General features: G+C 45.4%; 1 long non-coding RNA gene across 1 annotated transcript in view; it reads left to right on the top strand.

Moving 5' to 3' along the window:
• The window catches only part of LOC134485188 (uncharacterized), a 119,571-nt gene that overhangs the window by 91,281 nt on the left and 1,057 nt on the right, over positions 1-27,233 (top strand). The gene's annotated exons all lie outside the window — the stretch shown is intronic.

Raw genomic sequence — 27,233 nt, 5'->3', positions numbered from 1 at the left:
CTGGGCCTGTCTAGCTGGGTTAGTGCCAGGCTAGAACATAGAGGTATGGGAGCCCTGTGCTCATTAGCTCAGCCTGCATCACTAGAATCCAGCCATCCTAGTGACTCTTCTCTAAGAGCAGTGCATAGAGCAACCCAGTTAGCCTGAAAGCACTGAGTGCGCCAGTTCTTACCTGTGATAGTTGGTGTCTCATTTCTTCTTGTTTGTACACATAGATACACAATACACAGATAACAACAACAACAACAACAATAACAACACACACACACACACACACACTACACACTACAGACACATGCTTTAGACTGCTTATCGGAATGGGAATTCACATGCTGGAGTCCACAGAAAGGTTCCCCAGAGCACAGGGGCAGGCTCTGCTGGAAAGCCCCAGGCAGGTATTTCAGAATCAAGGATCTCAGGTTCTGGGATGAGGAGATGCATACAAATTTGGAAGGGTTAGCTAACATCTCTATATTCATGGGTGCCTATATGGGAGGAGGGGCTGAGGAATACTGAGGACACAGGTTTTCACAACTTAGCAACTTGTTGCCTAAACTGGGGGCTGATGGAAAAGAGTGTGTGTTTGGTGTCAGTACATGTGTGCATACATATATATGTACATGTGTGTGTCTGTGAATATGCATGCTTGTGTGTGTTTGTGTAAGCGTGCATATGTGTGTACGGATATGTACATGTGTGTATATCTGGGTGCGTGCATGTGTACATGTATGTATATGTGTGCTGTGTGTTTATGTGTGTGCATGTACATGCATGTAGAAATGTGTGTATATGTATGTGTGCATGCATATGTACATGTTTGTATGCGCCTGTGCGTTAGGAGGCAGGGGCAGGTGGTCACAGACCTCGCTATGATGGTAAATCTGTCACTTCGGCAATTATTTTCTTGTTTCTGACTTCTGTAATGAAAAGACCATCTGCAACGAAGTAATGAAAATCACACATCGTCATTTATAGTAACAGAGCTTTGACAGCCTCATCCCCAGACCCATCTCTGACAATGGAAGCCCAGTGCGAGAGCCTGTGAGGGTGTCCATGCAGCACCCCACATATGTTAAGTAATAAATGTACATCATGTACAGACAGACATAGAAACAAACCACACACCTGATTATTGAAACAATGGGTGAACAGTGCCCCTCCTGGAAACCAGGCTGGAAGTATTGGCCCACGAGCCCCATGCCTGAGCATGGCCAGCATGGGGTTCAGTCCTGGTCTATGACTTACCTTTCTTTCCCTTCATCTCAGATTGTAATTGGACTGTACAGTTCTTGGGTGCAATCTTTGCAGATGAGCTGCTGTGTTGTAATGCCTGAAGGTTGGATGACCCTGAGTACTTGACCATGTTTTGACCTCTGAGCTGCTTTCTTATTGGGAAGTTGCTGGCGACACAAGACACAGGCATGGTGGTCTTGAGAAATTTTATTGGAGATTTGTAGGGCCATGCAGGGGGTCATGACCTCCGGCTGGATTTACATCTGCTGTCCTCATGACTGGGGCCCAGGAGCAGGGGTGCAGGAGGTCAGGATCCTGTCGGGGCAGGGTGCAGGGCAAAGCTCCACTTTCCTAGGAGCTCCTGGGAGGAGTGTGCTCGCCATTTTAATGTTCTAATCTCTAACCCCACTCCATTGCTACACAAATGGGTATTTCTTGGTACTGAAGTTGGGCTCTGTACCTCTTGGGGTACTTGCTTACTGTTTACTGTGACAGGGGTCCCCCCTGTATCTAAGCAGTCTTTGTAGTTAAAATATTTTATTTTTTATTGCCCTAGAAATATGTAATCATTGTAGGTGAATAGGAAAATGCAGAGAATTATGAATGAAAGAATTACTGTATATTCCCAGAACCCATAGATAAGTGCTATTAACATTTTGTGTATTTCCTTCCAGAATGCTTATTATACAAAGTCGTGTATACTTTTCCTTTCAAAAATGGGATTTCCCTGCAATTGTTGTTTCGTTGCAGGCTTTTTCCACATCTACTATATCTCAAATTTCCCCAAGTGAATACACGCTTTTCTCCAATATTTTTCTTAATGGCCCTCGGTATTTCATGGGACGTCTAAGCAGCGGCCTCACCACAATGCCAGTGACAGAACGGAGCGAGTGCTGTGCACCCGGCTGTGAATTTCCTCTGCAGAGTCTGCGGTATCTCTGAGGGGTAGGCAGTGGAATCACTCACAGCTACTTACCTACCCACTCCACCCAAATTCAGACAAATGTCTCAGCTTTTGATACTGTAAATCATACCGTGCCAAACTCAATGAGCTCATTGTTGTCTGCACTTGTTTTGTTTCCCTTCTTCAAAATTCCTAGAAATGGAACTGCAGGATCAAGGACTGCACACATCAATGACTCCGAGTCATGTTGCCAGATTTCCCTCCAGAAGGCTATCACCATCTTTTGTTTCCTTGAGAATGACCCCTTCTGTCACTTTCCCAGCAGTGTTACTATGAAGTGAGGCAAGAATAGAGTACTCTAGAGCCCGAGGCTGGGGAGTTATGAGTCTGAGGATAACCTGGGCTACATGCTTCAAAACCAACCAACCAAACAAACTCCAATTGTGCTGGTTGGGTCGGATATTTTTTTTCTTTCAACTTAATACAAATTGGAGTCATCTGGGATAAGAGAGCCTCAATTAAGGAATTGTCTCTATCAGATGAGCTTGTGGACAAGTCTATGGGAAATTCTCTTGGTCGACAACTGTAGTGGGAGGTTCCAGTACCACCCCTGGGCTGGTGATCCTGGATGCTAGAAGAGGCTAATTAAATTAAGTCATGGAGAGCAAGCCAGTAAGCAATACTCTGTCCATGGTCTCTACATCAGTTCCTGTCTTGAGTTCCTGCTCTGACTTCTCCTCATGATGGTCTGTAAGCTGCAGAATTAGATAAACCCTTTCCCCCTTAAGTTGCTTTTGGTTGCCAGTATTGTATCACAGCAATAGAGATACTAGCTAAGATGCCATGCAATAAAATCAAAACCCAGAGAAAACTAAGAAAGAACCATGAGCATCCAGTAGAATAAGACCCAGGAGGCATGGTGAGAATTCTGGGCAGGGGGACACTGATACCTTGGAGAGTTCACATTCTTCTTTGAAAGTCATTTACTGACAAAGGAGTTCTATTTTATCTGTTTAGAAACGTAAAGTCTTAAAATTGGTTAGTGAAACTTCTTGCTATCGCAAAGATAATAACCATGAGTGTCAAACTTTCAGCAAAATTATCCCACAGTTTGTTTCCATTTTCTTGCTATTAATTATCTTTCTTCCTAGCAATGTTTTCACTTTTATTGGAAAAAACTCTGTGGTGTTTTATATTTGTATTTCCAAATTTAGAACTTGTACTTGGAAAAGCCCTTCTCAGGAAATTTTATGTTTATTATTAATTTTTCAAATAAAAATATACATGAAAAATCGTGCATATCGAATCTCATCCTTATAGCATATTTTTCTCCACTGTGTTATTCCATTCGAAATGTATTTTTTGCAATATGTAAGGATCTGATTTGATATTTTTCAGATTATCAAAATTACAAGTGCATGTGTATGTGTCTGGGCAGGTATCTGTGTACCAAGAACCCACAGAGGCCAGAAGAAGGCATCGGATCCCCAGATCTGGATTTACAAGCAGTTGGGAGTCACCCAGTGTGGGTACTGGGAGCTGAACTCAAGTCCTTTGGAAAGCAGAAAGTGTTTTTATCCAATGAGCCATCTCTCCAGTCCGTGATTCCATTTTTTGAAAATTGTCAATAAACTGTCCCGTGAATCAAATGCTCTGTCCCTTCTACATCCACGTGAAGTGAATACACTTTAGTTTTCTCACGTCACATTCTTTGCCTGCGGTTACCTGGAATTTCTAGAGTCAGGAGCTTACTGCTGGTGGCTCACATGGTTGTAACATTGATCTTGGAAAGTGTCTAGTGTCTGTGTTTGGCAGTTTTCTTGATTTTTCTTGCACTTCCTGGGATGCAGTATTTGTTCCTTCCAGCTGCATTTTGCCCAGTCTTTGACATGCAGGGCACCTAGAGCACATTTTGTAATAGTCTGAGCATTTCTAGATTGCACTTGACCAGCGGTTCTCCACCTTCCCAGTGCTGCTGCCCTTTGATATGCTGCCTCATGTTGTGGTGACCCCGCCTCCCCACCATAAAATTATTTTCGTTGCTACTTTATAACTGTGATTTTGCTACTGTTATGAATTATAATGTAAATTTCTGTATTTTCTGATGGTCTTAGGTGACCCCTGTGAAAGGGTGTTTGACCCCTAAGGGACATGACCCATAGGTTGAGAACTGCTCCAGAAGAAAGATGTTGGAATAGATTGCTTCCTCCACACACATGTATTCCCAGGCATCCTAACGGAACCTCTCTCATGCCTCTCTCACCCCCAGGTACCCTCTGCCTTCCTCACTTGCCCACCCCCATCTTTGTCAAGAGAGTGGCTTTGACTTCTCTTGATTGTTTAAAAAACCAGAGCTCAGCTGTCTCCCCATGTGGACTCCAGGTTCTGCAGTACCCTAAGGTGACTTTCTGTGTAACAGTCCCACATCATCTTAGAGGTCCACCCACACAATGCACTCTTGGTATGGGCCCCTGCATGTGTTCTGTGTCACACAACCAAGCAAGCATTGCTGGTCCTCAGGACTATGACTGCTGAGAAAGTTTGCCGAGAGATCATGGAAGCACAGGTATAGGAAGGAAAGACTCCAGGAAAGCTGCTGTTCACCCTCTGCCTCTGCAACCTCTGCTTCTATTGGGCCCTGCTATCTCAGCTTCTCAAAGCAAGCAGGGGTCTTATTTCTCAGGGACATAGGAGGACAGAGAAGGAGAGGAGAAAAGGGACTCACAAGGCATGAATAAGCAGGGAATTAATTCCCCATGAGGTGTCTATGGAGATGCCCTTTGCCTACTCAGGATGGGCCACTGACACCCTCCCTCAAAGCCCACCAAGTACTTCTATAGTAGACGAGAACCCTTCCAAGGTTGGGGTGTCCAGGGTGGGAAACCTCATGCAGCCAATGAGCAGTCAGCCTCTAGAGCAATCTGCCATAGCCACAAGCAATCGACTCGGATGCAGCATACCCCCTCTCTGGCTTCAGAGAAGAATCCCTCTGTTTTCCTACTGTTTTGCAAATGGATGAAAATGAGCAAAAATGTTGGTCACCATATGAGTCCTTTTATTACAACTGAAAACTAGGAAGGGGTGTTTTTAGTTCAAACAAATAGCGTTGCAGGCACAATATGTTACACTAAGAAAGGCTAATTTCACATTATTAAATATAATCAGAAACACGACGTGAGGCATGTTGTGTTGACATGGGGTGCTAGGTATCATAACACCCCTCAGCAGCCTGCCTTGTTTGCACGCTGCTTAAACTTCCTCCTTGATGAGGTTTTGCACGATAACTAGAATATTAAAACACATTAAAAGCAATCTCACCCTTACCAGCAAATGCGAGCCGAGTTATTAGGACGAAGCGCCCCTTAGCTAGAGCTCTAGGCTCTGCACCTGCAACAGTCATGCAGGGGCCCAGAGTGGAGCTGAGTGACGGACTGTTCTCTGCTTCCTGGTGTCCAGTCTGCAGCTTCCCAGGCCTCAGCCAGCAAAAATAATCCATCGCTGAGCATGGGGTGTATGTGTGTAGGGGTACCCTTCCATTCCGACCCTTATTTTTGGGTGACAGATGTTGCCTACCAACCCCACCTCCAGCTACATTGCAAATATACCTCCTTGCCCATCAGTGGAACCTCATTGGAAGATTCTAGAAATTTTCTATGAAATGTACAGAACTAGGATTTTCCTATAGCTGTTTTGCAACTGATTTCAGTCACATCTAACCCGTTACAAGTTTCATAGGTGGAAAGTTGCCATTCTAATTTTCTGAATGTAGAGACTTATAACTATTTTCTATATAACTAGGGTTTTTATAGATTTAGTTATTGTTGTGTGTCTGTGTGCCTGAGTGTACATTTGTTTGTCGTGTGTGTACTTCCAGAGGAGGCTGGAAGAGTGCATTGCGTCATCATGAACTGGTGTTAATGAGTGGTTGTGAGCTGCAGTGTGGGAGATGGGAATCAAACCAGGGTCCTCTGCAAGAGCAGAAAGTGATGCTAAGTGCTATAACCTCCTTCGAATGAGGAAGGAGGACAATCAATAGATGAGTTTCTGCTCACAAGAATGGTCTGCGGATTGCTGGCCCTTCTGCTGCCCTTTGGATGATGAGAGATACTGCAGGCAGAACAGTGTGAAATAAGGATCAAGGTGACTTACCTAGACCACGGGGTGGTCCCAGAGTGCGATATATTCTGCATGGAAACCAGGGGGCCTCCTCGCTTGATCTTCAGTTCTTTTTTTTTTTTTTTCCGGAGCTGGGGACCGAACCCAGGGCCTTGCGCTTGCTAGGCAAGCGCTCTACCGCTGAGCTAAATCCCCAACCCTGATCTTCAGTTCTTAAAGGCAGATTTTCCTGAGCAAGCCTGGGTGAATCGTGTTAAATCTGTCACAGAGAGCTGGACCATCGTGCAGGCTCCCAGAACGTGAGATTCCGGTTGTCCACAGGCTGTGAAAGGGGCAGGAGGCCAGAAACTGAAATCTCTGGGACCTAAGGGTGGTGAAACCCTCTGAGAGGCAGTGGGAAGTGAGGACCGCACTCACAATGTCATGTGGAATGAAACCCTTGAAGGCAGAGCAATTTGGGGAGGGGATCTCAACCTCCAGAGAATACCTCTGCACCAGTAAGTTTTTTCAAACATTATTGTAAATGATGGCTCTTAAGCACTTTAACCTCCCTTCTAGCCTACCAACCACCAGAGGTAGTGGAAAAGAAAGGATATGGGAGAAGTAGACATATTTAGAAGGGTTCTTTGGAGTAACTTCTGTCTGTGTTGTCTGGAAATTGGCAGTTCAGTTTACAGGTTAGCAGCGGCAGCTCGACCCACTCACAAACGCTTACATCGGCAGTGCAGTTTGGCAGACTTGGTCTAGCAAACATGAATCAGCAGAGATGACACTACCTAGGCGAGACAGCCAGGCCTCAGCCTCTGCACAAGTCAGCAGCAGGAGGGACCAGCAGGAATGCCAGGAAAAGTCCTAGGCTGTGCCTCTCAGTGAAGTGAAGACTTGAGACCAGCAAGTGTTGTACAGCTAGCTCTGTAAGCAAGCCTAGCTCAGGATTCATCACTGTCCCTCAAGTCCTTTTTACACTCTGTCCAAACATCACAGATCCTCCACATGTCTTGCTTCGGCACATGCATCTGTCTCAGCTGACATCACTCTGCCAATCAGCCAAAGTCTGCAGAAGTGGCAAGAAACTTCAGCATACTACCAGAAGGTTTTTGGTGCGTTTCTCTCTCTGGAGTCCCTACAAATGCAGCTCAACTACACAATGTAAGGCCGACCAATGCATGCGCGTTGTTAGCAAAGAACCCTTCATCAAGTGTCCTTCCATGTTTTTGTTTTAGCAGAACATCTTTCTTCTGTGTCTGTTTCAGCTAGACACTCCTTCAGGAGTCCTCCTTAGCCTTTCTTCTGTGTCTCCTTCAGCTAAATAGTCCTTCATGTGTTTGCCTCAGCAAAACACCATCCATCAGATTTTTCTAAAGAACCCTTAAGTTTCCACTCCCCACTGCTAAGCCTAGCTTATAGCTCATGGTCAGGCCCAGCTAGACAGTACTTGTAATCCTTGATAGCAAGAGAGTAAATGCATAGTTTCCAGTCGAAGCTGTAATGGAAAACTATTACACATGGGAGGGAGTAGAAGGCTCCACCCCAGGGAAATGGCTCAGTGCTCTTTGAGTAAAACTGTGCTATGAGGCCTCAGTCTATTCAGGGTGCGGGTGAGGGCTGGGGAGGACGGATAGAGAAAGTTTCCAACCCTCAGGCCTATGTCCTGACAAATCTCCATGGAATGTATATGCAGTGTAAATCCAGGGGTGACCCAGCTCTGATGATTCCCACTGGAAAACCCTCCCACTTTTCTTTGACTTATCATTTGTTTGTTTATTTCAAGACAAGGTCTCACTATACAGCCCCGACTGACCTCAATGCAGAGATCGTCCTGCCTCTGCCTCCCGAGTGCTGAGATTAAAGCTAAGGCACTGCCATGTCTGACTGTTCTCCTGTTTCTAAACTCAATGGTCCCCACTGTCGATTTCAGCCCATTGTGGTAGCGTGTGCCTTGTGCAATGGAGAGCAGCTCCACCCTTTACGAGAGAACTCAGCATCAGTGGTCTTTATTCAAGCCTCAGCACGGCCTCAGAATCCCCACATTTTATCCTAACACCCAAGTTTTCGAACAAAAGCTGTATTGATGGGCTGCCTTCTCCGGTGTTGTAGCATGCCAATAAATTGGTGAATATTTCAGTTTGTTAGATTTCCCCAAGCATTCCAGAGAAATCCTTAGACAATTTCCCATATAAACTCAGTTAATTGCTTTATATAGTAGAGCTATAGAAGCTGTTTAGATAGACCATATGACAGACAGTCATAAAGCACAGGGACGACATATTTGTCAATACAGTGATGTATAAGATAATTATTTTTATTATGTGAATTTCTGAGTTGGAATCAAGACCATCTCGGTTGTACTAATGACTGGCAAGGCCTTAACTAGCTGTCGGGGAGCAAGGGTGGGGGCTCTGAGTTATTTCCTCATTCTCCATCCTTCCGCGTCTCTGGGATGTAAATCTCAGGGCACCATAAAATTGAATAAAAAAAATGTAAGTTTAAATTATTTTTTTATTTTAAGTCAGGTAGGAGCATAATAGAAAAAGACCATCAAAAACAATGAGAAGAAATGATTGTTAATTCCTACAGTACTTTGAAACAGAAGCCCAAGAGACTAAATGGAATAAAGATACTATTAAAATTTCCTCTTTTATTATATCTTCGCTGTCAGAGTAATTGTTGCTGTGTCCAATATATTCAAGGGACAATTTACTTGCTGTTTTCTATTAGTTTTTTTTAACATTAACATATACAGAAATAAAATGAGTAGCAGGCTTGCTTTGCTTAATTAAATGACTGACAAGGCCTCCATGCTGGACTCTGCATAATATCTAAAACCTGGGCAAAGCAGAGCGAGTAGCCCAAGCCGTGCAAACCCCTTCTTTATTAAGTGAATATTGATGTAGTAGTGTCGATTATTTTCAGGTCACCAAATGCAAAAAAAAAAAAATCACACAGTCCTTTCCCTGCAAGAATCATATATTAGTATTCAGAAAGAAAACAATTTACCACACCATTCTGACACAAGAGGCCAGGTTGGCAATGCCTCTTTCCTCTGAGAACCCCTCCCTTCCCAGGTAGAGACAGACCCTCTGCAGGGAAGAGTTCCCTCATGTTGGTTTACATGGAAGACAAGAAGAATTACCTGGGACTCGCAGCCTTCTTCCAAACCCAGGTTTGGATTTCCTTTTCTGACTTTGATGGCTAGGATATGTAGGTGTCTTCAAGACTAGGTTCATGAGTAACTGTGTTGGCTACATTGTGGGTAAATGCAAAAGCCAAGTTCTAGTTGTGGCTTTGTTCTGAAGGCAGCCACATGCCAGGCACTTTGCTGTTCTCTCCGTTCTGCCCAAGTCTGGTCTCGCTTGCTCGATTCCCATGTGCGCTTGTGTATATGTATGTGTGCATACCACATGTTTAATAAGCCAAGACCATTGGACATTCAGGTTGTCTCCATTTTATGGCTGAGGTGGTAAGCTGGCAATGCAGTCGATGTTGTGAGCTCATCCAGAGAGTCAGCCTAGGATCCTGTGAGAGTACGCCCACTCATTTAGTGGCCTATTTACTGTGCCCACTGTTTGCCAGACATTCTTCTTGGAGGGAGGACAGAACGGGACAATAGTTAATGTTACCTGCACCTCTGCCTGGGGTCAATATTCCATTCCATGTATTTACTTGCTTACTTATTTTTGTGTGTGAACATGTGTGCATGTACAACATGAAGTATGGAGATGACCAGAGGACAACTTGCAGGAATCAGTTCTCTCCTTCCACCATGTGTGACTTGAACACAGGTCTTCATGGGGTCTGTTCTTTGGAGGAGACAAGGTGCTTTACTCACTGACAGCTATCTCTTGACAGGTAGGTGAGGGGGTCAACACTCTAAATTAGTCACAGGGCTCTGTTAACTATTCTGCTGTGACAAACCCCACCATCTCAGCTGTCCTCTGAAAACAAACTTCATCCCAGGAAGTTTAATTGGCTCTTTGGAACCATCAGGACTGTGTTACAGGGATGCTAGGGACAGATATAAGGCCAGGTACCCAGCCTTTCCTGCATCCATGGTTGCACGGCACACACAGGTAAACCTACCATGTGGTGTGACTATGTATGTCAGGGCTAGTTTGCCACACCCATTTGCCACACCCATTTGCTAGTGAGCGCAGTCTTTCTAGCTCTTCCCCATTGTCACATTTGGAAATTAAAGACTCATCCAAAATACAAAGTCTGTTATAGGTAAAAAGACCCATTTGTGGCATATGAACTAATTGAACATAGCTCTTCCTCCTATGGTTAGTGGCATTTGGGGCAGTGAGGCTGGACTTAAATAGTAAAAGATATCATTTTTCTTATCCTTTTTTTTTTTTGGTTCTTTTTTTTTTTTTCCCCCCGAAGCTGGGTACCGAACCCAGGGCCTTGCGCTTCCTAGGCAAGCGCTCTACCACTGAGCTAAATCCCCAACCCCCATTTTTCATGGTCCCACACATGAGAGATTGCTGAAGAGCAGCCCAAAGGGTGTAAACACGACATCTACCTCTCAGGTGCTGCATAATGGGGCTCCTTCACCAGTCCTGATTTCTCCCTGGCTTGTGAAGCCTGTGGCGGCTGGGCAGCTCTTACTGACTCAGACGCTGACGGGTTTATAGTGAATGTATATCGTGGCACTGCCAGCACCCGGGCTCCTCCACCGAGCGGTGTGGCCTCTGAGATACAGTAATTCACGTTTCCAATATTGCTAATAAAATTTAACAAATGGAAAACCAAAATGTCAAACAAGCAATAATACTGAAGGTGTTTCTCTTAGGCCGAGTAAAGAAAACCACAGTGACTTTAATTGGCTAGAATAATGAAAGAGAAGAAAGAAAGAAATGCCATGAGTTACAGCAGTGGAAAGACGGGGAGAGTTTGTATGATGTTTATTTAAATGGGTGGTGAAGGTGGCCTGCCTGGGAGGGTTAATCTTGGGGAGAAGCTGGAAGGGTGAGAGGAAAAATGGGGGCCTAAACTCCTCAAAAGAGAGACAAATGCCTGTGAAGGCAGACCCAGGCACCTGCTGCTGTGTTGGCTTTAGTGTATCTTATTTCACCAAGTTGTGAGGGGAGAGGGGATATTTACAAAGTGCAAGGCTCCGGGAAGGTTTTCAAGAAGCCAACACATCTCACCTCAACAACAGGTGAGATAACCTCCCTTCCCCGTAACATCTTAATATTTACCTCTGCAATAAAAAAAAATCCAGATAAAAATCTCCCTTATCCAGACCTTTAAAGAACCCTTTTCCAGGCAGAGGTCACCATTCCTGCCCCTCTCTACCTCAGGCAGCCATGTGCTCTGGAACACAGGCCCAGATTTCTGGATGATTCTTTTGCCTTGCCTCAAGTGGAGATGACACGCTGGGAGGAAGTGTGGATCATGGTTTGGGTGACCTTCAGTCATAATCCCTGGTGCTGTTTGTTCTATTGGATTTGCTGCTGCTGACATATCTCGGCTGGTGGCTTTCCTTAAAGGTCTAGACCCCGTGGAGGGTCACCAATCACCCAGAAGAAAACCTGGCATTTTTAAAAAGGAAATATTTGGATCGTGTGAATGTAACCTCAAAAGAACGGGAGAGCCTTGGAGCACACACTGGTTCCAAGGTCTTGCAATCTGAGGAGGTCTAATGGGGAGAGAGGAGGCCTCAGCCATAGCTGGATGAACTCTGAAGATCTCTCTTCTGTAGAAATGGTAGAAATGAAGAAATGGTACAGAGAGACAGCTGTTTGCAGAACGAGTGTGTGATATTCAGATGACAGACTTCAGACTATGTTTCCTTGCTCTGAATTCTGTCTAGTTCATCACCACGGCAGGACACCTCCTGGGGGACACCTTTGGAACCCTGTAGCATTTCACAGTGTTTTCGTTTCTGTTTTGTTTTGTTTTGCCTGCAGTCTACTTAAGGATTGAGCGTATCTGACAACTCGCGGCTCGGCTCGTCCCCTTCTTGTATTTACAATGCCGCAGCCAAATATCAACCCACAAATGAAACAGGAGAATACGTGCAAATACCTAGTTGGCTCCATCTTCCATGCAGAGTCTATCACATTAAGAAAGGTTAATTCCATATTAAATAGAATCAGAAGCACACTGTGAGGCTTGTCATGCTGACACAGGGTGGCAGCTATGCGACAGCTCTCGGCAGGAAGGCTTGTTATATTTTTTATATTTTAGTAGATGTCTACTTAGAATTGATCAAACCTTTGCTTCCGAAACACATATGCAACCCCTCCGCACACCCCATAAACCAAGACTCTCCGAAAACAATAACGAAGCTTATCAGTCACTCGCCTGGAGTTTGCTTCAGAAAAACCCCCAGCTAGCATGCTGCCGGAGCTCTTAAAACATAGATCTTTTTGTTGTGTTGATAATTCACTACCAGCTTGAGATTGATGGCTATGTGAAGTCCATAAAAGATGTTACCACTATATTTTGTTCTTATGATTTATTTTATCATGTTGTCAAGGTTTGCAGAAAACAAGAAACAAATCAATGAACGTCATGCTTAAATATTAAAGAAGGCTGTAACAGACATTTTTATTCAGATGCCTTGTTCAATCTTGGGGCTCAGAAAAGAGAAGTGGCAACCAAGCTTTTATTTGAATTACTTTTGGGGAAATTAATTTAGGGGGCCCGTTGAATTGCAAATGGCAAAGGTAGGCAACCTTATTTGTTTAAATAGGAATGGATGGAGTTCTTGGAAAAAAGCAGTTGCTTAGAAGCAGGGAGTGAGTGGATTTTAAAGCATCTGGAACCTAGGCTAGAGTGGACTTAACAAGTTCATCCCTGCAGCACATATAGAAAGGTATCTGGGAAGCAAAGAGGTTAAGACGTGGCTTTGGAGTAGGGAGGGGTCCAATGCACTTTGCTTTTATAAGGAACCATTTCCTTCATCCTTATATGACATCAAGATCACCATCTCTTCCTGGAGCAGACACTGGCCTTTCCTACGCCATCGGGTAATGAGCAGAGACCGGCTAGCTCTTGCTCCTGTCTCTGATTTTGGCTTTCTGAAACAGACCAGTGGAGGCTTTGGCTTGGTTCAGAAATGAGGCAAAAACAAAGAGTGAATCTGCCAGGACACTCTCTAGCCTAGTGTTTATTTCCTTTCTGAAACAAGATGAATGGCCAAAAAGCGGGGTTCTGGTGTAGAAATTGAATCAACTGGCTGAGGAGAGAGAGCTCCGTGGGTAAAGCGATTGATGTACAAGCATGAGGGTCTGAGTTTGTACCCCAAAACCTACATAAAGGGCCAACAACTGTGGCGCCTGTAACCCCAGAACAGCGGAGCAAGAGCGGAGATGGGAGATTCCTTGTGGTTTACTGACCAGGTAGTCTGCCTGATTTGCTGAGCTCCAAGTTCAATGTGAAACCTGTCTCGAAATATAAAGGGGAAAACAACTGAGGAAGACACTCCAGGCTGACCTCAGGTCATACACAGACACAGAGGCACGGACACACAAAAGATCCAGGGCTTCTTGTCAGGCTCCAGATCCACAGAATACAGTCCATGTTCTTTCTCAAAACTCAGGTCTGTACCCTTTTGGTCCTCTGTGTCCTCAGATTATCAAAGAAAAAGTAATTAGGCTCAGCATTGTTCTGTTGTTAAGTGTATTTTATTGTGTTTTATTACAGTCTTGTTTTGTGGAAATTGGTAATCAACACAGGGTATATACAGAGATTCCAAATTAACATGAATATTCAATTAACCACAGACCCTGCTCTTTGACCATTCTGAATAAACTCCAGTTTATCTGAATTTGGAAAACAGATAAATTAGGAGGCGATCATTTGCATTACAATAAGATTCTTCATTCCAAGGGATGATTCCTTGTGGGATTCTTTTAAATAGAAAGCTCTCCAAGTACTTTGAAAAATATAATTTGATTTTTAAAAATTCTCGCCTCATGTAATTTCTCAGGAACATGCTATTGTGTGAAGTGAGAGGAATAGCTATTTAATTTGGTAATGAGGTACCTTAATTGCAAATATTTTGGACTTAAAAAAAATTCCAGTATAGTCGGATGAAATTCATGCTCAGACTTCAAGCCGAAGTTCCCATCAGTATGACACCTGCCATCTTGGTTGGCTGCAATCCAGGTTCCAACCCTCTGGATGTTTCTAACAGCCTAGTCTTATTCTATCTGCAGCTGCATAGAAGGAAGCCAGTCACCTGAGGTATAGTGCAGGGCCAGGTTTGTGTCTCTCTTTTGGGGTGCAGTGACTGGGAGAGGAGAGCAAGGACAGAGTGTGGAGCTCTTGGGAAGATACCCAATGCCTTGGGGATAACTCAGTCAGTTGTAGTGATTTAGCACAGAAGTAATATCCCATAATAAGCCACTGTTGCTTCTGCTCAGCTGGCTTTATTCTTGCCCTCTCCCTCTCCTCTTCCTCTCCCCCTCCTCCTCTCTCTCCTTCTTCCTTTCCCTCTCCCTCTTCCTGTACAACTTCCTCCTCCATCCACCTACCCAATATGCTTGTGTGTGTGTGTGTGTGTGTGTGTGTGTGTGTGTGTGTGTGTGTGTGTGTGTGTGTGTATAGACCCACTGAGAGACTGAGAATCTGAAGAGACTTCCTGGTGTTGAAGACACCAAACTTGGAGCAGTATGGTCCAATAAAGCAGAGGAAGCAGAGAGGAATGTTGGATGTCTCTTGAAGAAAGAGATTGGTGGCATGGGTACTCAGGCTCCCACTCTGCCTAGAACATCACATCACCACACAGTAGAGTTCCTAAGCCACCTTAGGTCATGGCCCAGCAAAGGATCAGAAATCAAATTTGATGAATTGAGACGAGGAAGAGCTGGGTTGAGGCTTTTGTTCATCTTTCCCTCTGTCCATATCCCAAAGGCAGTGTCCCAATCCAGCAAATGTCCCTTGCAGGCCTGCTCTGCACAGATGTTTTCTGTAGCACTGGGGAAACTCAAAGGCCACCTCTTCTACTTGTCTTTCCTTCTTGTTGCATTGCCAAAGTACTAGTACTGTGGCTAAGGACAATCTATGGCCGCATAGTTAAATGTATTTAGAAATATATATTTAGCTTAGCCGTGTTAAGGAGGTTTTAGGAAGCAGGTAGAAACGGGGCTTGCTGATAGATTTCCTTTCCTTTTCAGAGCCTACCTGAGAATAGGGTTTGGAAAAACTGTGGGAGGACATGTAAACAGCATAATCACTGGGAAGCAGGCTTGTCTCAGGTACTCAAGCACATATTTGGCGTTTTGGGCAGATGGGTGAGCAGATTTATGGTGTTGCGAAGGATGCCTGTGATTATAGAACCTTTCTGATTACAAGTGTTGCCTACACTGCCGAGGGTCTCACAGCACCCCAGAGGACCACCACTGCCATCTTTCTTCAATATTGTTACCTTCACCACTATCTCCTTGTAGTCTAAGAGTCTAGAACAGCATTGGGTGTCTTCTCAGAGGTTGCCCACAGACTAGGGGTTGCCCTTGTTGGAGACAAAGAAGATAAGTAGTTTCCTATCCTCTGGGCTGACATAGTGCAGAGTGTGGGAGCCATATATTGGGTGCTTCTGGCTAACATTCTCTGGCGGCAGCTCCATGCCTCACTGCTGTTGGCTTTTACCCCTACCTTTCCAGCCGCACCTTCCATGCAGGCCTCTGGGCAGCTTCTGCTCTGAAAGCCTCCTTTCCCTGGCTGACAGGGTCTATGACTAATCAGTCAATGTTAGAGGTCATAGCAGAGACATGATACCCGTTGGAAACTCCTTTGTTAACACAGGAGACATACAAACAGGACAGCAGTCAGCTGCACAGGACCCCAACCTTTCTGCCTGCAATATTACAAGAACATACCACAGGGCCTTCAAGGTCTGAGGTATTTTAGCCAGGAGGAATTTGAGCTCTGATGAAATTAAGGCTTTCAGTTGGAGCAGGTGAAATTTAGAAACTGTTGCCTCTGAACTCATCTAGCTGACAATGTCACCATCACTGTGATCAAATGATTGTAATTCCTTTGAGGAAAGATCTCTCTTCATATCCTCCTAGCCTTTGGATGGTTATTGCAAGCCAACTTCTTAGGGCTTGAAGGAAGATTCTTCTTTTGCTCAGCCCCAGGGCAATAATCATGAGCTTCCCTTCGGCAGGTGTCCTGCTCATCCTAATAGACTAGGGATCTGCAGAGATCTTGGGATAGTTTGTACACCCATGCCACTAGCTCCATGAGTCCTCACCTCTGAGCTGTGTCAAAATGCTTCCTGGCCAAGCAAGGAATCCTTAGCCAAATATTATAATCTTATAAGACTTTGTATCCTAAAATATTTCTCTAAACAACCTGATTGTCTTAAAACTTTAACACAGACGACAGTCACATAAATGCACACACGATAAGCCTGTGCATGGCACTCTCCTGCTATAAATGTATGTACCAGAAAATGCATGTAAATATTATGTGTCATGCTTATAACACAAACATATATACTGAGCCACACATAGGTACATGAAACTGTGAGAGTACATACTTGCACATGTACATGCATGTATACATGAACATACACCCAATAGTCATGCACACACTCACAAAATCACTCATGTACATGTATTTGCAGCAGGCATACATATATCTACATGTGAACTTCAAACCCAAATAATATATCATACATGAATTTATATACCAAGAATGGATATTGGCACACACTTGCAAAAATCACACAGGCACATATGTGAATCCCATGTATGTAGACAAACAGACAAAAATCTCACATAACACATGCACGTAAAGTGACACACACATGATAAAATATGGATGTATGTGTTCTTGTTCCTTTTCTGTTGCTGTGAAGAGACACTGTGACCATGGCAACTTATAAAAGAAAAAGTTTACTGGTACTGGGGGTGGGCTTACAGTTTCAAGTTAGTCCATGACCATCATGGTAGAAAGCCTGGCAGTAGGAAGTCAGGCATGGCACTATACCAACAGCTGAGACCTAATATGTTGATGCAACCATTAGAAGGTGCTTAACTTCGAAGGGCATGGAATTTTTAAAACTCAAAGCCCACCCCAGTGACACACCTCCTTCAACAAAGCCAAGCCTCCTAATCTTTCCCCCAAAGTTCCACTGACTGGGTATTAAACATGTGAACACATGAGTCTGTGGAGATCATTCTCATTCAAACTACCACAGCACTGTGTGACATGTGTAAGTTAAGGCACATAAATAGCCACATGTGCACAGTAGCATTTGGTTATGCACATGAATGTACATATGTGTCATCTGTGTACATATACCATTACATAAGTCCGATTTACATACAGGCGCACATACCATATCTGTGTACATAATATGCACTGTTCGCAGTCATGTCTGTCAATGAACCATCCACTGTCAGGTCTATGGGTAGAAGGATTAACTCTATGCTCAGTCATCCTTCCACGAATACGCCCAACAACTGGTTTTACTCTTAAAAATTAATCCTAGGCATCAGCTTCTGAGAGTTCTGAACAGAAAATTGTTTGCAGTGGCAACTGCAGTGTGAACTGGTCTCAGTGGCTGTGTCTGAACAAGCAGACTTTGCTTGTGTTTTCCTGGATAAAGGTAACATGGAGAACCTGTTTCTTTCTTGTGGGAGGACCCAACAGGAATAGCATCTTTTTCCTTCTGCAACTTCAGGTTATAGCAAAACAGGTTCTGCTATATTCCTGGCCCCTTTAGAGGCAGATGTAACACTTGATTCAATAAGGAAAGTAAGGGTTGCATGAATTCTATACTATCACAGAGAAGGAGGGAAACATGGAGAAGTCCTACCTTAGCATCTAACTGATCATATTCTTGGGTGGTCATCAGCTTTGTAGATGTCCTAGTTTCCCTTCCTGGGCCCTCAACCATATCCAACTAGCACTGCTGTGTCCCGGTGAAGCCTATTCTGATAAGAGTCATGCTCTGACATAACACGAGCCATCAGAGCCGAGGAAACAGGCAACTTCCCAGGAACTCAGAAGGGGGCACACATAGAAGAACCCTTCTGCCCAGCCCATGCACTGATACTTAGACTCTTGGAGCCAGAAAGGGCTGACTTGAGCCAAGGAGGCCACATCAGCTATCTCCATGGACAGGTCTTATATCTTAAGTAGATGGAACCTTGTCTAGCTAACATGTTAATAATGTGCCACATTTTGTTGTCCCCTCAATGTTCCCAGAGAATTGGCATCCACTTTTCTCTCCACACACATTCTAGTTGTTTCAGACATTTGGCTCACATGTTTGCTCTGTGTAGTGACCAGTCCTGTAAGGGAAGACACTGTGCTAGCAGCTCAGTGGCTGCTCAGACATTTATTCCTCCATTTAACTGTTCAGCCGCCTGGGGATAGCCAGTAGGAAATAGAAGTGGCCTGTGCCCTCCCATAAACTTTAGATAGATGGGAAGGATGACCTGTCTTCAGTGGGAGGGACCTATAGGGGGGCATTTAAGTGTCAGCACTGATACAAGGTCCAAAGCTGAGGAAGATGACTTGTAAGGAGCCCCTTCCAGCCTCTCTCTGGCTGCCCCCCCAACTTCCTGGCAAAGTAATACAGCTCATTCCTTTGAAAACAACTCCTAGGAAGTCACCCCAGGATCTCAAACTGTCTATAGCTCTGTAAGGCCTGTACCCCCAAAATGCACTTCTTAGTGTCATCAAGCAGACTCCCCATGCATGCCCTTTCCCAGACAGCCTCAGTTCAACTCACTTCCCTGAGGGAGCACAAGTACTAATTTCAAAAGATATGAATACATTCCAGATCCCATCAGCTGTTAAGTGTCACCCGTTTAGAAAGTAAGGTCCTTGTAGATATACACTAATAGAGCTCATGAGAAGAGGCCATTTTATATTATGTGGATTGGCCATGAACCCAGTGACAATGTCTCCTTAGGAAATGTACAAAACATGAGGTAGAATAGGTGTGAGGGTGATGTTCTTCCCTCACTGGCTATAGCACTCAAGAAACTGGCCCCGCACCTCTCCGGGACAATACAGTGGAGTTGGCCCTGATGATGAAGGCACAGGGAAGCCAGCCGCCAGGGTGTGAGAACAGGAGAGCTGGCCCAGCCCCTCACAGGTGGCAGCACTTGGGAGAGTGGGCCCCAAACCTTGACTGGACCACACAGTGGAGCTAGCTCTGGAGGCATTGTGTATGGCCTCCAAGTGCATGGGAACAGGAGAGCTGACCCCGTTTCCTGCAGATGGCTGCATTGAGCGGCCTATCAGAGTAGTGATGGAGAGCTCTCCAAGGCTGACCAGCTCGGACTGAGACTTTTAGTTTGTGCACACCAAAATCTATGTCATCTATGAATGGTTGGAGCATGTGAAAGTGCCAGTACTGCTGCTCCAAAGCTGCAGAATCTCCATGACACAGGCAATGACAGGATAACCAGGAGGAGTCCCAGTGAGGAGCCAATATATTTATGGAGTCACAGAAGCCAGAGATCTTGAGCTGGTCCAAAGACTCATTGCAATGAACATTTACAAGTGAAGATGTGTGGACAGAGGGATGCACTGTGGGACACATTGTGACACATTGCAGCTTCCATGATGAAATGCTTTTCAATGCCTTATTGGTGTGTGTGTGTGTGTGTGTGTGTGTGTGTGTGTGTGTGTGTGTGTGAGATTTTGTGGGGGAGGTTGTTGCAAGGGCAAATGGTAGATATGAGGGGATGGGGAGATGAATGAGACTGGGTACATGATGTGAAACTCACAAACAATACTTTTTAAAATTAAAAAAGTTGAGAGAGGAGAGAAGAGAGAGAGAGGGGGCGGGGGAAGGCTATGGGGTATAGAAACCAAGGCCAACATAACCCATGACCTAGAAGAGACAGAATGGTTCTTGCCCAGTTTGGAGAGAGCATAATCTGTTGCTGCTCTAACTTTGCATATCTGGCCTTGAAAACCATGGGCCTAACTTTCTGTTGTATTAAGCCACGTGTGTGTGTGTGTGTCTGTGTGTGTGTGTGTGTGTGTGTGTGTGTGTGTGTGTGTGTGTATGTGTCTGTGTGTGTGTGCGCGTGCGCGCGTGCGCGCGCGCGCTAATTTGTTATGGCAGCCTTAGGAGAGCAATATACCATCTTTATTCCTGGCTAGTTTGATTTTCTGGTTCTTCTCGCCTCTGTTGAGCATTTTGTGGCCAGGGACTTAGGCAAAGTCACAGGATAAATCTTATTCTTCTGTCATTGCTGCAGAAGGATGACACCCTCTCTTCATCACACCAGTGTACCTGCTGTGTGACTTACCAAGGGGGAAGGGAAGAGTCTGTCTCCAACACAGTTCTCTCCTTGTTGTTATAAAATGTCCAGGAGGTGGGAAGAAGACTGCAAGTATGTGCTGCACTAACACATTTTCAACTGAATCACCTTGGATTGCCTGAAAAAGCAGACGGCTGAGGGAAGGCGCACTTATACTGACTGTGGTTCATATGCATACACTAGTCATTATCCTCATAATAAGCAAAGAATTCAAGTCAGCCATCTTATTCAGTGTATGTACAGAATTGACCTGGTAGTAAGAAGTCAGTGATGGACATGAGAGAGGTAGCTCTCTGCTGAGGTTGGTAGAGAGGGAGCTCTCTGCTGAGGTTGGTAGAGAGGGAGCTCTCTGCCGAGGTTGGTAGCCCTTCACACCTTATGAAATAGAGATGGAAGCTTTAAGAGGGGATGGGGTATGAGAGATCTACCCTCAGGAATGGATTAATACTATTATATGAGGAGTAGATTAAGTACCTCAGGAATAAACCCCCGACAGAAACAGTAAGCCAACTTTCTGTTCATCTCATGTGTAGCCCTTTCCTTTTGTCCTCATTAAGACTCAACACAAGGACAGGAGGGTGATTGCTCACCAGAATGATTGACCAGGTTGACTTGGGTCATCTGGCTGGCTCAGTGGGTGTCCCCTTCCTCTGTCACCACTCCATGTGTTCATGGAAGGATGGACTCCCCAAAAGATAAAGGAGATTAAGGCTGATCATTTCTTAGTCAAGGGCACACGAGTAGCTGGGCTCCCCTGCTGTTGATAGAACTCCAAAGGATCGTTCAAGGCCCAATTGTAGGAGGATGGAGGTGGGGCTTCTAAGACTCCAGATACATTTGAATGAGGTGCTGCACGCAGCAAGATACCTTTCTTGGAAAAAGACAAAACAAAACAAAACTCTCCACACTGTATCCCCTACCAGATACTCACAGCATGCATGCTCTCGCACCTCCTTGCCCCCAGACCATGAGCCAAATAAATACCTATTGTTTGTCACCACCCAGGCTGTGCTACTCTGTCATAGCAACTAGGAATGGGTAAGCGAATCCCTTTTTCCCTCAAGAACCTCAGAGCCCAAAAGGAGATGCTGACCTGCAAGCAACCACGTTTCTATGCTATGTTAACAACAGTCACTGGCTGTGTTCCTAAGCAGTCACTGTGTGGATTCCTGCATGCTGGGTGACAAGGGTTGCCCGTGTTAGCAAATAACAACTCAGGATGCCAAGTTATACTCAGAATTCAGATACATGACAAATGCTGTTTGCTGGTGTAAGTGTGCCCCCAAGCAATCTATGGGACATACTTAAACCAGAAAGCTATCCATCTTGTATCTGTAAGTCTATTTTTAACCAGGCACCCTTTGAGAGCTCTGAAGTCCCGAATCAGCCATCACAGTGGTTCTAGGGAGGCAATAGTAACAGGAACTTCATGGCACAGATAAGCAAACAGAGGATGGAACTGCCCAGGTCATCTCAGTTTTGCATGACTTTAGTAACCATTTGGGCCACATGGGTGTTCAGTGCACTTTATGTCAGCTGAGCCCTGAGGCCCAGTGAGCAAATGGAATGTTTTCAGTGTGAGCCCGTTGGCATTGTCTGTCTTTGCTCAGTGTCTTCGGATAGAAATAGAGAAGAGATTCATCAGTCGGTGGGAGGTTGTTATAGGAAGAATTTGGCAGCTGTAGAACCTGGAACCTGTGAGTTGAAAAAGAAAATATCAGACTTGGAACCTTCGTTGTGTACCCCAGGGTTCCCTAGAGCAATCCATGGATGAAACAATATGGTAGCCACTCTGGGTGATCTTGGTGACCTCTGCTGACTGCATCAGGAACTCTCCACAATTGTCTATCCTCTGCTAAAAACCTAATTTTCTCTATCCTCTGCACTGTCTCAAGGGATTCTAACAGCTGTTGGAGAAGTACCTACTTCATATGGGACAAAGTCCTTGCCTTGATGTTCTATGAGCCCCGGAACCACACAAAATGCTTTCTATTCACCTGTTCTCTTCATTTATTTAGTTATCTCAGTAGTCTATGCTGTATGAACCAAGAGTCACCGGGTATATGTAGACACAAAGCCACCCATTTGCTTCTTTCTCTACCTACACCATGCTGGAAAGAGATGGCATGGCTTTCGGAGCCAACTGTCCCTGCTTCCCACTTGACTGGTTACCTTCCTGAGTAAATTCCCACTCATCTGTCCCCGTCCAGCCTGAACAGTTGGGACAGGTGCTCTGAATGTCAACTGCCCATGTTTTGGAGAACAGCTACTGTCTTCATGGGACTGCAGTGACCCTCACCCTGAGACGGTCATCACCACAGGAAAGAGCACAGAGAGGAGGATCATGGCAAGCATATCTCCTGATTCCAGAGGAGTCCAACCCTAGGGCATTCAATCAATGTGTCTGATTTCAAATTGGAAGCGCTTTAGAGAGGGCAGGGTGGGGTGAGATGACCAGACTGGGTGGGGGCCAAATGAGGGGACAAAAATTGATTGGTCTCACAAGAGAGGTTAATTCCTGACCAAGAATCGTGACGGCTAAAAGGTCTTACAAATAAGTCCGTGGCAGCTTTGACCCCAGGGTTGATAGAGAAGCAGCCTCAAGCAACTGTGGGCACTGCTCAGTGCTTGTTCAGGCAGAGGGCAGGAGCTCCCATTTGGGGGAGGACCTGGCTTACACAAAGACAGATGCTTGTGGAGGCCTTTTGTCATAAGAGAAGAAACCCACTATCAGGATATCCTATAGACCTGTGGTTTTCAACCTTCCTGGTGCTTTGACCCTTTGTTTAACAGTTCTTCATATTGTGGTACCCTCAACTATGAAATTATCTTTTTGCTACTCCATAACTATAATTTTGCTGCTGTTATGAATTGAAATATAAATATCTGATATGCAGGCTACCTGATATGTGACCTCCAAAGGGGTCATGACCCATAGGTTGAGAACAGCTGTTGTAAACCCTTCATTGTTATCCAAAAAAAAAAAAAGAAAAAGAAAAAAAACCCAAAGTAGAGTTCTAAGGCCGCAAAAATACCCTGGTGGACACCCACCCATGCCCACATTCCTTGATTCTCTTTTTTACTTCATCCTGGTGAAAGCCTGTGAGCTCTTGTAGGCTAAGTTCCACAAGAGCAATGGATGAGCTCCTTTTGAAGCTTAGTGTGTTGATACTGCCTAACTACCACACCCCCACTTTTCATAAACCTCCTCATTTGCCATAACTACCAGAGGCTTCTGGGACACACAGGGTGGGACAGCCTAAGGTCAGAAAAGAGGCAGAGGGAGGCAGAGATGTCCTTTCTTTTCTTGGTTCTAGCCCACTTGGACCTCTCCCCCTGACACTATGTGGCTGACCAACCATCCTCACTAGGATTGGTGTGGAAGCTCTGGAAGGGACCGTCTCCCAGACACGAGTGATGTTTTGCTGCAGAGATGAATCAGCAAGTCCTATGAGTAGCCCACAAGTTTTATACATGTAGGAGTTTCAGAATCACATATAGAGAAAAGACAAGTGTGTTGCTGATCTTCCCATGGCTGCATGACTGCAATCTAAAACAACCCACTTTAGGAGGACGAAGGTTTATTTTGGCTTAAGACTTTGTAGCTTGTAGCCTACAGCTGTTGGCCCTGATGATTTTGATACTGTGGAAAGGCAACTTGTGGTGGTGTCCAAGAGTGGTGGTATATAGCCACGTTTTACACAGAAGGGAGGTGGGCAAAAAATGAACACTTGGTTGGGGATTTAGCTCAGTGGTAGAGCACTTGCCTAGCAAGCACAAGGCCCTGGGTTCAGTCCTCAGCTCCCCCCCAAAAAAAATGAACACTTGGATGGGGTCTCAATATTTCCTCTAGGTCATGCTTCCAATGAGTGTTTTATCTCTTAAAGGTCCCTCTGCTTCCCAGTAGTGCCACAGAGGGAATTTAACCTAAGCATTATTATCAAATGGAGATACCCATTGCAACCTGCAGGTCAAAGGGTTATGCCTGAGGTAAGTCCCATGTAATCCATTCTCACAGTGGCGAGATGGTAGAATACAGGGAGAGTTAGGTGCCCATTGAGATAAGTGTCTGTAACTAGTCACAGTATTTCAAGGTTGTTCTGAGAATATCAGAGACCAATTTATCTCACATGCTAGGAAGAGTTGGGCACAGAATGGGCTCACCTAGTGGCCGCTGACATTCCAGTGTCTGCTCTATGTCCTGCAAGCAGCTTTTGGTGATGGCCGTCAACCTTAGTGTTTTCACCTACCTCGTGGGGAGCTGGTTTCTTTAAATCCAGAACCTCCCATCTCTGGAGGCACCAACCAGCAGTGAATGGCAGCCTCATGCTCAGAAAGGCGGCACAGTTGGATATATCTGCCTTGCAGCAAAGAGCCAGGACTCAGGGCCAGATGGCCCAGTCATTTCACCCCTCTGCCAGCTGTGTGACCTCAGGCAAGCCACACACTCTCTGAGCCTTGATCCTCGTTCTGAAATGATAGCGGTAATAATCACTTCCTCCTGGGTTGTTATGGGGTTGAGACAGCCTCAGAATGTCCTTTCGACATGGCACTTACCAGACGGCACTTCAGCAAATCAGCTGTTATTGGTGCTTGCTGGGCCTGAGGGTTGGGGTAGGGATGGGTAATGGATGGATGGGAAGGGTATCGGAGCTGCCCTGTCTGTCACTCTAACTGGTGACAGCCCATAGGATGGAGGCATGAGAGGGGACCTTTGTGGATAGCTTGAACTCCAGGGATGATAGCTGCCAGTGCGGGTTCTCAAACTGTGACAAATGCTCCACACCAGGGCAAGGTGAGAACATGAGGGGCCTAGGGGTGGGGTCTGCTGTAGTGCAGGAGAGGAAACACTCTCCAACACTCCAGGGGACACGAACACACATAATGTATTAGTGAAGGGTGGCTGCTTATCCTTGTACCATGCCTCTATCCATGGGCCTGGGACGTCCTGCCTTCTTCAGATGTCTGCCTGGTGGCCAGTCTTCTCACTTCCCAACACACTCCAGCTTTCCCCTCCTGCTTTCAAGGCCAGATTTCTAGGCCAGCCTCTCTGAAGATGCTGTAGGCCAGCCTTCCTCTGATATAGGGAGTGCTGAGTTGGACCATTAATGAGGCTCTTGGGCCCCGCTGGACCTCTTCCACTCTCCTCCTTGAGCCACCCCAAAGTCTGTCTGCTCTCTAAAGAGGAAATACTGAATCAACTTATCTCTCCTCTCTGCCAGTCTGGGCTCTGGTGCCTAGGAGTCTGCCTCCTTACTCAGGATGCCAACTTGGGAAAACTTCCCAACAACCAGGGAGAAGAAGGGAGTCAGGAAGATGAGGCCTTCCAGGGATAGAGTCTGGTGACCACAGTCACAGTAGCAGATGCTTGGATCAGGCTACACTCGGTCCTTCCTGCGGGTCTTCTCACCCAGCATGGACCATCAGCTTTCAATGCTCTGTATGATCTTGTCTAATATTTTCTGAACTCTGAAGGATAGATACAAGTTCAACTTTAGAAAGTTCAGGAAATCCCAGAAAAGCATTTGTGGTCCATGTAGTACAAAACACAAGGGAGGCAGTCCTCTCTGTACACCCCAAGTGCCATCCTGAGTTGCAAAGCCACTTTTGTGGCTTGTCTCTGGATATCTTCGGCATGTGTCTGCTTGGATATGCATGCATGTATGCAGATATGTTCGACATGTGCCTGTGTGTCTGGTCTGACATTTATTTGAAAGTTTGCGTTTCTTCCTCAGAGTCACTAGATGATGGGGCAGTTGATGATAAATGGGAATCACTCTGGTGGGGTCCAGCCCCTTTCCATAGTGCCAGGACTCTTAGATTGGTTTTTAATAAACTGCATATTTGGTGCTAGATGGTCATATTGTTATTAGGTAGACAATGAGACACTTTGTCATAATTACAGGGGGGAAACAAAGTCAGCATCTATCTAGAATCCAGTTTCTGCTGCTTCCCTCCAGCCCAGGCTGTATGCCGAGACATGCTGTAGAATTGGACCTACACTTGGAGAGTTCGGAAGCATTGATGAAGCCAATATGACAAGCTGTCATTTTGTCATATGCTCCCTGACATGACTAGACCTTAATGGTCGGGTGACTCGGGTGACTCTCGGCCACTCAGGCTCTGGACCTGGATGAGTGGCAGCTGCTGTAATTACGGGAGAAGGAGGACCAAAGCAGACAGAACTTTACTCTCATTTTATATATTCCCGACAGGCACCTACGTGACATCATTAGCACCTCAGAACTGAGTTTGGAGTTAGCTCAAAATCAACCCAATGTCACACTACCTGGGTCAGCACTACCCACCTCCCCACCCAGCCTTCTGAGTGATGCCCACCCAGGCAAGCCAGAGGGGGCTGCCCATTCGTAGCAAGGGGCTACAACCCAGTAAACAGCAGATTCATTCCCCAAGTCAAAGTTGAACTACTCACTTTATCGTTCATTGATTTTAATGGACTGCAACTTCATATCCAACTGCCACTTTCTGGACTTGAACAGATGCAGTCACTAGGTAATGGTGAGGCAGGTAGAGTGTTATGCTGACTGAAGGGGGCATGAGAGTTGAGCTTTTTATTACTTATCATCACCGCTACAATTGTTGTTAAGGAATTTCATGGGGCTGGCTTAAATCCAGTCTGAGTGTACACACAAGCACATGCACACAGGCATGAACATCCATTGTTGAGGGGCTAACAGTGACTCTCCCCAGCTTGCCTTGGGATGTATTGA

Source organism: Rattus norvegicus, chromosome 1, assembly GCF_036323735.1.
Source record: "Rattus norvegicus strain BN/NHsdMcwi chromosome 1, GRCr8, whole genome shotgun sequence".
NCBI classification, from domain to species: Eukaryota; Metazoa; Chordata; class Mammalia; order Rodentia; family Muridae; genus Rattus; species Rattus norvegicus.
The sequence above is the reverse complement of the archived record's forward strand: the minus strand, read 5'-3'. Positions and strand labels throughout refer to the sequence as shown.